Source organism: Trachemys scripta, chromosome 6 (assembly GCF_013100865.1).
Source record: "Trachemys scripta elegans isolate TJP31775 chromosome 6, CAS_Tse_1.0, whole genome shotgun sequence".
Taxonomy (NCBI): Eukaryota; Metazoa; Chordata; order Testudines; family Emydidae; genus Trachemys; species Trachemys scripta.
This window is the reverse complement of record NC_048303.1, coordinates 74,119,017-74,131,196: the sequence shown is the minus strand read 5'-3', so window position 1 is coordinate 74,131,196 and position 12,180 is coordinate 74,119,017.

Genomic DNA, 12,180 nt, shown 5'->3' with positions numbered 1-12,180 from the left:
TCATGAACATTCTTCTGTATCAATAAAAAAAACTCTTCTTAAACATTTCAAAAGCACATATTCTTTCATTTGTGGGTTTAGGTTTTCTTCAAAGGAAACCATCTTATTACCTTCTTGAGTCAGAACCTTCTAAAAGTGACTCACAAAAGGAGTATTTGATAAAGATCTAAGAACATGGAAAAGCCTTTGATTCATAATGAAATAATTTTGAATCCTTCCTCCACACACAAATGTAAGACAATGTATCTTTTTAAAGAAATATCATCTATTTGGCATGCAGCACCAGCATATAGGCCTTCTTTCTCATTTGCTGCTGAGATAAAACCATTGTAGTGAATTAATGCATTATTCCATTGTATCTTTTAGGAAGGTGCTCAAAGTCCAATTATGATTAACACAATAAATATAATTCAACCTCTCTGTGTTGTAAAGAAGGGGAATACAATTGCAGATTTTCCTCTGACAACATGTTAGAGGGTTAAAACTGGGAGTGTTCCTACAATATGCAGAATTCAGTCATGTAATTTTAGTGAACTGGGAAAGAACACTCATACAGTATAGATTACATGCCATTTTTGTGTCAAAAAAGAAGAGACTTTTTAATTTTGTTTTTAGTTGGAGGGTAGACCAAAGAGCACATATTGTTGCTTATTTTAATATATCATGGAAGATCAGTTAAAAAGGAGAAAGACCATTTAATAAAACTGCAGCCAGATTAAATACATACCTTAGACTTTATACAAGTAGTGCAGCACTATACGCATGATGGTTAAAAAATGTGTGGCCTAGTGGTCTAGATGATGATCCCTGCCATCCAGATATTCTATTATGGTATCAAACCAGTAGGACATTGACATGAACAGCTATATGTTTTCTACTTCTGCCAGGTTTCCCATTCATACACTATCCTCCTATTATGGAGTTCAGGGGTGCCAACCAGACCAATAAGAGGTTGTGTCACCACTTGCCCTGCAACCGTGGGTGCTTTACAGTGCTTTTGTAGTAGTAGGATACTGTAGCTCTCTGTCTGGGATGCTTACAGACAGCACCAAGCACGCAGGTCACACCCTGAGTGTCTGTATTATGCAACTAGCCCTGGCTCAGCAGCTCCAACCCCAGCAGTCTGTCTACAGCCTCATAGCCCCATTCTGGCTTCCACCAGCCGTGGTTACAACTTGGGTACAAGTGTGCAAGATAACCTGAGCACACTTCCAGTCCCATTTTTTCCCCAAACCATGTGTTCTGCAATATCCAGCCCTCTCCTGGACAGTTCAGAGAAATAATAAGGTTAGTTCCTTTAAAGAAACAAAAGCACTTCACAGCTTACTTAACTAGGGTACAGACGCCCTTCACTTTAAACACAGCACTGAGTTGGTTTATAGTAAAAATAAAACAAATTTATTAACAATAGAATATAGGTTAAGTGGTGCCAAGTAAAAGAAAGTAAAGATAGTTACAAGCAAATAAAAGTGAAAAAAAGCATCTAAAAGTTTAAAACTTAATCTAGTGAGATACAGGTTTTGTTCAAGAAGGTTTCTTTCACCAGTCATTCTTCTTCCCAGCCATGGCTGACTTTCCCTCAGTCAGAACCTTCCACAGAAGTACAAGATGCTTGCTTTCCTTGTCTTCCTAACGTAAAGATCTTTGTCTAAGCATGTTTCTCAGTTTCCAGAGACTTCAACTCCACTTTAGTTGAAGTACTCATATCTCTCAACTTGCAAGAGCTCTGGCTCTTGAACCAGCCTAGCGATGGATTCCAAAGATGGCTCCTGTCTTTGATCATATCTTCCAAAGTTCAATGACTGTGTTTCAAGAAGCAGGATGATCTCATGCTGTTCTTCTCTTCCTGTGGACTTTCCATCCCATTGTTGATTTCTATGTAAATGGGGCTTCCATTGTTTTTGGTCACATCTTCCTTAATCTCATTGGAGACATTTAGATAGCAGCCTTCTCTTCTGTCTTGGAGGGAACCTGTTTCTCCCTGTTTGGCCATACACTTTAAAGCATAATATCATTAAGTACTCATATTTCCTCATATATTAATACATACATTTCAAAATCATATTAATCACCAATGTGTCATTAGCTTTCAGAAAAGATCTCACTCTATACACTTTTATAATACAGTAATATTGTATACAATCAGTTGATTCAATTGATTATCACTTGAGGTTCAGCCCCCTCCTCCCTGCCCAATGTTTACAGACCAGTAAACCTTTCACTGTATTTGTTGAAAAGTAAAACACAGACCAAACTTTTCTCTGCTGTCAGAGCATAGATGCCACATGGTCTCCTCTCCCACTTGTTAGCTTGAAATCTTTGTTTACCTGATATGTAAATGCAGGACCAGCCCTAGACCAAATGGCGCTGCAGGTGAAGAGTGTCTTCAGCGCCTCCCCTCCATTTGTTAAACTTTTGAATACCTTATTTTTATTCCATTTGTAGTCCATTTCATGGCTTCAGTGCATGATTTGCATGCTTCATTTATCCCTATTATATAAGAGGATACATTTGCACGCTAGGATCTGTAAACCTGTATTTATTCATGCCATATATAAGCAAATAAACAAATCGTTTCCTCTAAGCTTATAGAAACTTTTTAATTTTAAGAATAACTGAAATGTACTAACATCAAAAAATTGAACTGTGCACCAACACTGGGTGGACCAGTATTAAATAGTGTTACAGTAGGTGACAGCCGTAGAATGTTAAACCCAGTCCGTTAGTTCCAAAAGTCACTTTTCTCACCCTTGCCCTCGTGAACTGAAGCACAGCGTCAGAGAGATCCTAAGACTGGCCAATGGCATTTTAAGCAACAAAATAGCAAGCGATGTTGGACTCTCATTGGTCATCGTCACTCACTTTTAATGAGCCTGAGCTTTGAAAAGCTGCACTCACCACTTGTGTCTATGACTGGCAGCGTGATCAGAATCCTCAAAGCTATCGACACATTAGGAAAAGTGTCCTTCAGCTCTGTATCATGAATGAATTGGAGAACTTGGAGTGGAGAGTGCTTCCCATATTGAAAAATGTGATGGATGTTGTACAATTCAACACAGAGGTCTTTATCATTGACATCTGAACATTCCCCATGTATCAGCGTCCGGTGAAAGTTCGTACAATTGTTCAAGAGTGTTTTTCTGTCTGCCACAGTTTACTAAGGTTATACAACTCCCACACCCCAAATCTTTTTGTAGTGCTTCATTGTCTGAACCTTTCTTCAATGGACACTCAAGCAGTGTCAATGAGTGAGCAAAAACACTCCCTCTTGAATTTTTCTTCCGAGCTTCCCATCACTTCATCTCTGCCTTCATAACTAAACTGTCTCTTCTTCTAATGAATACAAGCTTCCTTGAAGACAGGCTCAACTCCTAAGTTTTCTGCCATTTCTTTGGCAGCAGTGACAGCAGAGCTTAGAATTGTTGGCCATAAAGCAGGATATGATGTATCGATTTGTGGTAATTTTTCTCACTGCTGTTTCTGTCATCATGCAAGGCTGATTCTTCTTTATTGTTTCTCTGCTCTTCATATAAACCAGATTTTTCTTTGTCATTACTCTCCTTTACGCCGCATTTCCATTCCTTACCTTTAGCTAAATCTGCAAATTCCTTAGTAATAGAACTTCCATCATTTATGCATTACTCCTCAATTTCTTCTGCACTGGGACTATCGCTACTGCCTCAAGCCCAGTCTATGTTGTTCTGTTTCAGATATTTTCCCATCAAATTTGCCCCTTGCTGCAAACTCAATTGCAATTGAGCTTTTCGCTTCCTATACTGCACTCCTGGAAGCTTCTTCAAGGCATCTTTTATTTTCTACAGGGAAAAACAGGCAGTACTGGGGAGAGCAAAAGTCTATGTTTCGCAGTCTTAGAAAGACATCAAACATTACATGTTAATCATGGCAAAAGAAGTAACAATATTCCTTTTATATTGTTGCATAGATAGGGGTTTGATAGCTATCTCTAGCGTCTCATTAAATATGTCCTTTATTAGTCACTACTTATACTCTTCAAGTCTTAAAACACAGTACACTTTCACAATTACACAATAAAACAAGGTTCACAATATCGCAACTGGGCTCTCACTTCACTTCGGTTTGTTCTTATATCTCACTGTCTGGTGACATCCTGGCCCTTATACACTCATGAGGGCATGGCTAACAGCATTCTAGGAGGTTTGAGGAAAATGTAGTTCTCAGAAAGTCTGGACTGTTCCACAAGATTCTACAAAGGTCCAGAACATTCTAGAAGGTTAGTGAAAAATGAATCTACATACTACCTGAAACATGTTTCTTCATTTCTTCAAACATTCTATTTTCCCTTTTGCCACCACCAACATCATCCCGAGCCCAGCGCCCCCCAAGCCTGGATCACCTGCCCCTAAATCCAGCCCTGTGTAAATGTACCTTCATTGTCTCTGCCTGATAACTAGGTTGCTGGTCACAGAAGCAAACACATTCCTTTGTCTGTTTACCAACTCCCCTTGACATGCCTGGTTTAAACACACTTTAGTCATAATTCTAGCATATATCCAAAACTCTTATTAACACCAAATACATATATCATGCTTCAATATTAATGATGATTGAGTTATTAGTTTTGAAAAGATACCTCACACAAGGCATATTTTGTACATATATTATTACAATGGTGTATAGGATGGGAATACAGGCATGCTAACGGTCACACTTCCCTGTCTCTCTTTTTCTCCTTTGTGTCCCTTCATTATAGTTCATGTACAGCTGAGTCAATATTGTATTTGTTGAGTTTCACATTTTCTGCTTGTGAAATGTTCTCAGGCAAATCATAAAAAAAACTCAAATTTACTCACTTATTTTAAATTTGCAATATTTTTGCCAATATGAATAACTTGAAGCAGCTTAACAGTTACACCTTTACATTTATGCTGTGTTTTTTTTTTTTTTTTTTACTATAAATCAGGTAGTATTGTTGGTTTTCCTTGACAGGATAACATTGGTAATCTTCACAGCACAAATTTTGTATAGCGCAATTAAATTTTACTACTCAGAATATGCTAGGGTTACCATATTTAAAAAATAAAAAAAAGAGGACACTCCACGGGCCCCGGCCCCGCCCCTTTCCCACCCCTGGCCCCGCCCCAACTCCGCCCCCTCCCACCCCAACTCCACCCATTCCCCCGCCCATTCCCCAAAGTGCCCGCCCTAACTCCCCCTCCTCCCTCCCAGCCATGCGAAAAGGGCTGCCCAAGTGCTACCGGCTTCACGGTTTGCTGGGAAGCCTCCAGACCCTGCGCCCCCAGCCGGCACTTCCCCAGCACAGCGGGAGCCCGGGAGGGGAAGCGCCCAGCTGGGGGCGCAGGGTCTGGAGGCTGCCCAGCAAACCCGTGAAGCCGGTAGCGCTCGGGCTTCGGGCAGCCCCTATGCCTCCGGACCCTGCGCCCCCGGCCGGGCACTTCCCCTCCCAGGCTCCAGCTGCTGTGCTCCTCCCCTGACTCTTCGGCTCTGTTTAAGAGCCGAGCTGCCCGAGCACTCCGGCTTCAGGCAGCCCCCTTGCCTCTGGACCCCAGCCGCCGGCCGGGCACTTCTCCTCCCGGCTCCAGCTGCTCTGCTCCTCCCTTGACTCAGACTTCGACTCTGTTTAAGAGCCAGGCTGCCCGAGCCAGCGCTACCGACTTCGGGCAGCCCCCGTGCCTCCGGACCCCGGCCGCCGGAACAGAGCAGCTGGAGCCCAGGAAGGGAAGTGCCCGGCCGGCGGCTCGGGGTCCGGAGGCAAGGGAGGCTGCCCTAAGCCGAAGCGCTGGCTTGGGCAGCTTGGCTCTTAAACAGAGCCGAAGTCTGAGTCAGGGGAGGAGCAGAGCAGCCGCGGGAGAGGAAGTGCCCAGCCGGTATTTTTCCCGGACATGTTCAGCTTTTTGGCAATTCCCCCCGGACGGGGGTTTGATTGCCGAAAAGCCGGACATGTCCATGAAAAAACGGACGTATGGTAACCCTAGAATATGCTTTCAGTGAATATTCGAGCACACCAAATTTAAAGTGTTCTTGGCATGAATACACATATAGTACAAATGCTTCAGTGTTATAGAATGCAGGCATGAAGTTAAATGAACACAGTCTAAACAAAGTTCATTTTGAATTGTCACAAATAACTGCAGATTGCTTTTCCTACTCTTTGTTCAGCTCTACTCCTGAATTGTCTCAATCCTCCTTTTGACCCTGCGTCTTCTACATTTCCCTTCTAGTTCTGCATTGTGTTGACCTGCCACACTGCTTTATTCTATATGCAGTACCTGCAGTGTGATATTGATTAGAATAATTGATTATGGTAGACGTTGACTAGAATCCCAATGCTGTTCTCTGCTCCTAACCAGCACAGGGTGGAATAGCAAGGTAGTGTATGGGACAGCCAACTCTCAGATGGAAGAAAACTCAGGAGGGCTACACAGGATGGGACACAGCAGCTCTGCAGAGCCTGCTTCCCTCTGCATGCAGGAAGTGGTGGTACAGTGCAAAGGAAGTAAGGGGATACCTTACAACGCCACTAATCCCTTTGCTAACACATGGCATGAGCCACAATCTAACCCTAAAGTTCTAGCCAAATATTGCATCTCTTCTCCAGGGATTAAAAACTGAGCCTACTTAATATAATTACAAACCAAATGCTAAATTCTGCCCCAATTTATGCTGTGTGTGAGAGCAAAATTTAGACCAGGCATTTCAATGATGCAATAAGGGACAGCTGGCTCCCTTTCCTTTCTCTTAAAGTTTCCCTTCCCCACTCATTTCTATTCTGCTTCTGACTCCTCCCCCGCCCCATTTTGTTCTGCTTAAAAACAAGAGGAAAACAATCTCTTGATTCCACAGAGGGCCAATTTTCTAATTAACATAAGGTTCCATTTCAGTTATGATGATGAAATTACTTTAATTTACTAAAAGCTCTTATAGAGGACATGCCACCCAAGAGTCCCCAATTTCCCATTCAGAATTATCCTTGACCCTTTCAGTATGTTGTTCATTCTTCCATCATTACAGATTAGAGACTTTAAACAAATGAAATAGTATAGAATTGTATAACAGTTGTGTTCTGCATTAAAAGGTTTTAACATATACAACTTCCCTTTCTGTTCCTCTACTTGTCAATTAAAAGACATCATGTCATGGCATCACTGCCCTAATCTATAGGTAGGGTACAGGATGCAGCATAGCTGCGTGCAGGAATCAAAGAGGAGCACATGAAGAAAATCCATCACTGGACAAAGAAGGTTTGTGATTCAGAACTGGTCCAAGGGCATTCTGACAGTACCTCAAAACCAATTGTGAAGTATCCTTCAGGTATTTCAAATGTCCATTTTCACAAATTTGTATTTTAATATTAAACCTGTGGTTCACCAGAAGTCAGAGTTCTGGCCAACAGAGGCCTTCTAGACTTACCAGACAAAATCTAGATTCCTGCTGCTTTTCACCTCATTAGACTCTCAGAGGGCTTGCACAGTTAGTTTAAATGTATATCAGGGTGGATATAGGGCTGTTCACTGTAGCTGACTTTTGAAAACCCAACCCTTTTTGTGAAGCAATGCTTTCAACGGTGTCTATTCATCATAAATCTGAAAAGGAAATAAAATGGAAAGATAAGAGAAACAGGGAAAGGGAAGAGGAAGGGGATAACAGAAAGATAACATTAAGAAGCCGAGACTGCTAGAGGAGGATAAGCAAAGGAGAGACAACAACCTGGAGAGAGCTGACACAGAGCACTGCTTCAAGATGCAGAGAGTTGGATCAAAAGAATGGAAAAGGGAGTAGCTAAACATGTAGGACAGGGAGGGGAGGAAGGACAGAAAGAGAAGAGGTGATAATTAATATTTAATGCTTTTTTTAGCAATAGATCTCAAAATGGTTTATAAAAAGAGGCAAACATCATTATCAAACTCAGAATCCAAGACAGGAGATTTAATAACATGATAGGGGAGAAAAGTAAGTAGATAAGGATGGAAGGAGAATGAAAGAAAAAGGAAGAGAAGTTGACAATAGAAACAGAATGAGAGAAAAAAGAAAAGTGGGGAGCAAAAAAGGAGCAAGAAGAAGAAAAGTGTAAAGAAGAGAAGTAGAAGGGGAAAAGGGAAAGATGTGAATGGTACGCCATGGAGGAGGGGGAGTCTTTGTGAAGTTTTACATTAATTAACCACTCCCTGCCAGCTTCTGGCCAAATTTTAGTTCCCGACACAATGTTCCTTCAAAAAAGAGATCTTCATAAGAATGAGGACAGGAAGGGGAACGGAATCTGCTTCAACAGGATGTGGAGCTCTAGTGCAGCTGCCTTGCAGATTCTACAATAGGCCCAAGGGCTGTATTAGCAACTGTGAATGCTGTGCCCCATTTACACGGGGGCACAGCAGATGTGGAATCCCCCTGCATGCTGCCTTCTTTTCCAGTCCCATGAATGGAAATTCAGCAGGTTCACCCATGTTCAAGGCCTGTTGTCCCACAACTTGGTGAATTAGAGGCAGTATTTAGTTCTTAGTGAACTTTTTATATATATATACAAGAAAGACTGATCCGAAGACTGTATCCAAATCTTCACAGCGCTCTCAAAATAGAACAAACTCTAGTTTAATGGCATGCAAACTTTTATTTTTTTTATAACTACAGCTCTCTGATCTAACTGCAGCTCAGTTACAGTAGAATCAATTACCATGTCTAATTTAATATACACATTTCAGGACTGAGCTAAACCCTTTCCATTGGTTTACAAAAACCTTACCACTTTATAGTCTCTCAGTTACCATATATCTGCAGTGTCTATTTAAAAACCAAACACATCACAATCGGTTTACACCTTCCACCTTCCACACTTCGTGCTTTGATTAACTATCTGTCGTATCCTTACTTTCTTTCATTTCCTTCAACTTTATTTTAACCTAATCAATTTTAATCCTTTTTTAGAGGGGGGGGTGGGAGGTGGTATAACATTGCTTTCCCAAAAGCAGAAGGTAAGGAATCGCAGCAAAAGTGGGAGAATCAGGAATACACATTTACAAGAGTTATTCCTGTGATTTCTCAGTGTTCATTTTTATATAAGCTTTCCTGTGATTCTGGCACTGAATCACCTGGCGAGCTGCGCAGCCTCCTCAAATCATGGCCGATAGGCATAGTGCTTTTGAGGATGCTTTATTAAAATGCCCTTAGGTTATAAAACCCAACTTTGAAGTAGAACAGGAGGAAGCTGCTTGAGTAAGCGGAAGATCAAAGCAGGTGCTATCCCTATGGCCAATGACAGCTGAAACTTGTTTTTATGGTGGACTTTTTATGTGAGGCATGATTCCTCATTCAAGGGAGACTGTGGGTGAGACTCCTGCAGATAACACCCACCCCTTCTACACAGTTAAAGTGAATCTCCTCTCTCTTCATATTTTTCTTGTAAGTCTACTCTCCTCACACATCAACTTCCATCATTTATTGCTCTTTTCCCTCCTCTATTGAAAAAGCAGGGGCACCATGTTTTTTGTCCAAAAGGTCAAATGTCCCCTACAAATAGCCTCGTAACTGTTATGTGAAAAATGCCATGCTATTTCTTCTCATTATACTTCGAGAGAGAGCCAGAGTGAGATAGCCAAATCTGAATAAATAAACCCAGTGAACGATAATATGATCTTTTATTTCAGTCTGTGGACCACATTCTCATTTACACTGAGGCCCCTTTATGCGCCTCTAGTAGTCTACTAGAGGCGCATAAAGGGGTCCCGAAGTGTGCATTTTTCAATGAGGTTGCCAGGTTCACTTCTCTAAAGAAAGCACAATCATTTCTACTGACAAAGTAGTTCATGGCTTGTTTTCACCACCCAAGAGAGGCCCAGGACTGCTTCACAGGTGGCGGTTTTAATAAAAAGGATAATATTACTCACCTGCCCATACCACAGGATATAGTGAGACTTATTTAGCATTTAAAAGTGCTTTGAAATCCTCAGATGAAAGGCATTATAGAAGTGCAAAGTATTAGTATCATTCATTAGCTACCGCAAATCAGACATAGTAGTATATCTAGTGATAAAGTTACTCTTCTGTTTGTCTTTGAAAAGCACAAGCAGTGGAGGCCCTGGTAGTCAGCTCTTGCATGGATATGCAAATGTTATTGCATGTTTGAGCACAGATGCATGTCTCCTCCCCTCCTCGCCCCATAATTTATTGACATTTTAAATGAGAGTTAAAAATATGGTAGAGATATTAATAGAGAGACAATCACTTAGTCTTATAAACATGTAAACACTATGTTAACAAGGTAGTAAAGTAATCATAAATAATAATAATAATAAAATACTTGACTCTTCTATAGTGTCTTCCATCTGATGATATCAACATGATAATATTAATAGGTTTACTGTCACATATTTCCCAAGCCTTGGATAAGGTGTACATCATTTACCAATTTTTGCCAAATGTTTGTTAAGGAAAGGTTTGTTTGTGAAAAGAGGAAACACTGTTCTCCTACTAACAGACCACTATTAACCCATCCATAACACACTGATTTATTTAAAAGGTCATCCTGGACCTAATTGCTAGTACACTGTGAAAACAAAGGACAGGATGCAGACCCTCAATACACAGCTCAAACAATGGACCAAATTTCAAGAGTGGCTGTTTCAGCTCTGCATGCTATTGGTCATTGCATGTAATTTACGTTATCAGTTTTGAAGACCTCACTGCCAGTCTGCTAATGCAGCAATTGCTTGGCTTTTTCCTCTGCCCCCTGCCTCCTTTTTAAAGAGGGGAGAAGATTCATTCATAGGACTCTTCATTCATAGACAGCCCATATAGTACAACAAATAAGCAAGCAGATTACAGAAACTCCCACTAACATTTGTCCTAGCAACACCTTCAATGACTGTTCTAAGGACTGAGCTGCGGAGGGAGAGAGGGGAGGATTAGCTGCAAAGAGCAAAAGAAGTAGGTATATCTTTGAAATTTCTTTACAGTCCTGTATTTTGTTTATGACCAAAGCCCCAGAGTTGACTATGAAAGCCAGTTTCCATGGATATTTAAATGGCATGTTTATCAGGCATATCAGAATGACACACTTTGATATTTAGAAGTCTTGCAAGGTCACTTTGCAGCCACCACTGAATTCATTTGTTTCTAGCAATCAACGTTTTTTGTAAAAGGACAATAAATGTTTGTGGGTTGTCAGTGTGACCAAAGTAGAAATACACTGAAAATGTGAAGTGTTGAAGGATTCACCATGTCAGTAACTGTGATTCAAAAAACTTAAACCCCTTGTTATCTATCCTTCTCCCTCTTCTGCCACCCACTAACTCACACACACCCTGTTACAGAGCAGGCTATGGTTAGTTTTGTTCAGTTAAACTGTTACATACATCAGAGCATACAGTACCTTTTTTATGATCATATCACTTACAGTATTTCAGGGTGCATAGAATCTGGCAATTTTCACAGGTACCTTCATATCATGAATCTGGGCCTGAGACATAAGCAATAAAAGGCACACTGACCCCCAAACCTATTGTCAGTATAATTACCAAATTATACAGTTTCACAAGTACTTAGTATGCTCTTCAAAAATTCAGCTTTTTTGGTGCTTACTTATTACTGCAAGAATAAGGCCCCAATCCTGCAAACACTTTTACATATGCTTAACTTTAATACAGTGAGTAGTCTCACTGAAATCAATAAAACTATTCATGCAGTAAAGTTAAGCACATGCACAAATGTTTTCAGAATCAGGGCCTGAGATTAAAACTGTGCCACAGTTTCTAGACTGCCAAAATACAACATTTTGTTCCTTTAATTCAAGTTTCCTGTCATCACATGCAAAAAAAATATTAACAGTAGTAAAAGCTGAAATAAAATTATTGGACAGGAATTAGCAGTGATGAAAATGCTTTCAAAGTAATGCTATGACTCTGAAATAGCTATTATAAACATTTGTGCTTGCTATGGCTTGCAGTTAAATTTTAAAAATAGCACTTAAATATGCATGTTAATAATATCCAGAAGGCATTTCTTTCAAGCCTGTTTGGGCTGTTGAAGGGTTTAATTTAACCACAGCATTCATTTATGTCTAGCAGTTAGAAATTTCTTTTAAGCTCAAAGGAACTGAGAGTTGTAACTATGATCTAATTGGTAAGGAATGAAGAATGTTTTTCATGTTTTATAGACAACATGAATCCTGATCATTTTACAACAGTAAAT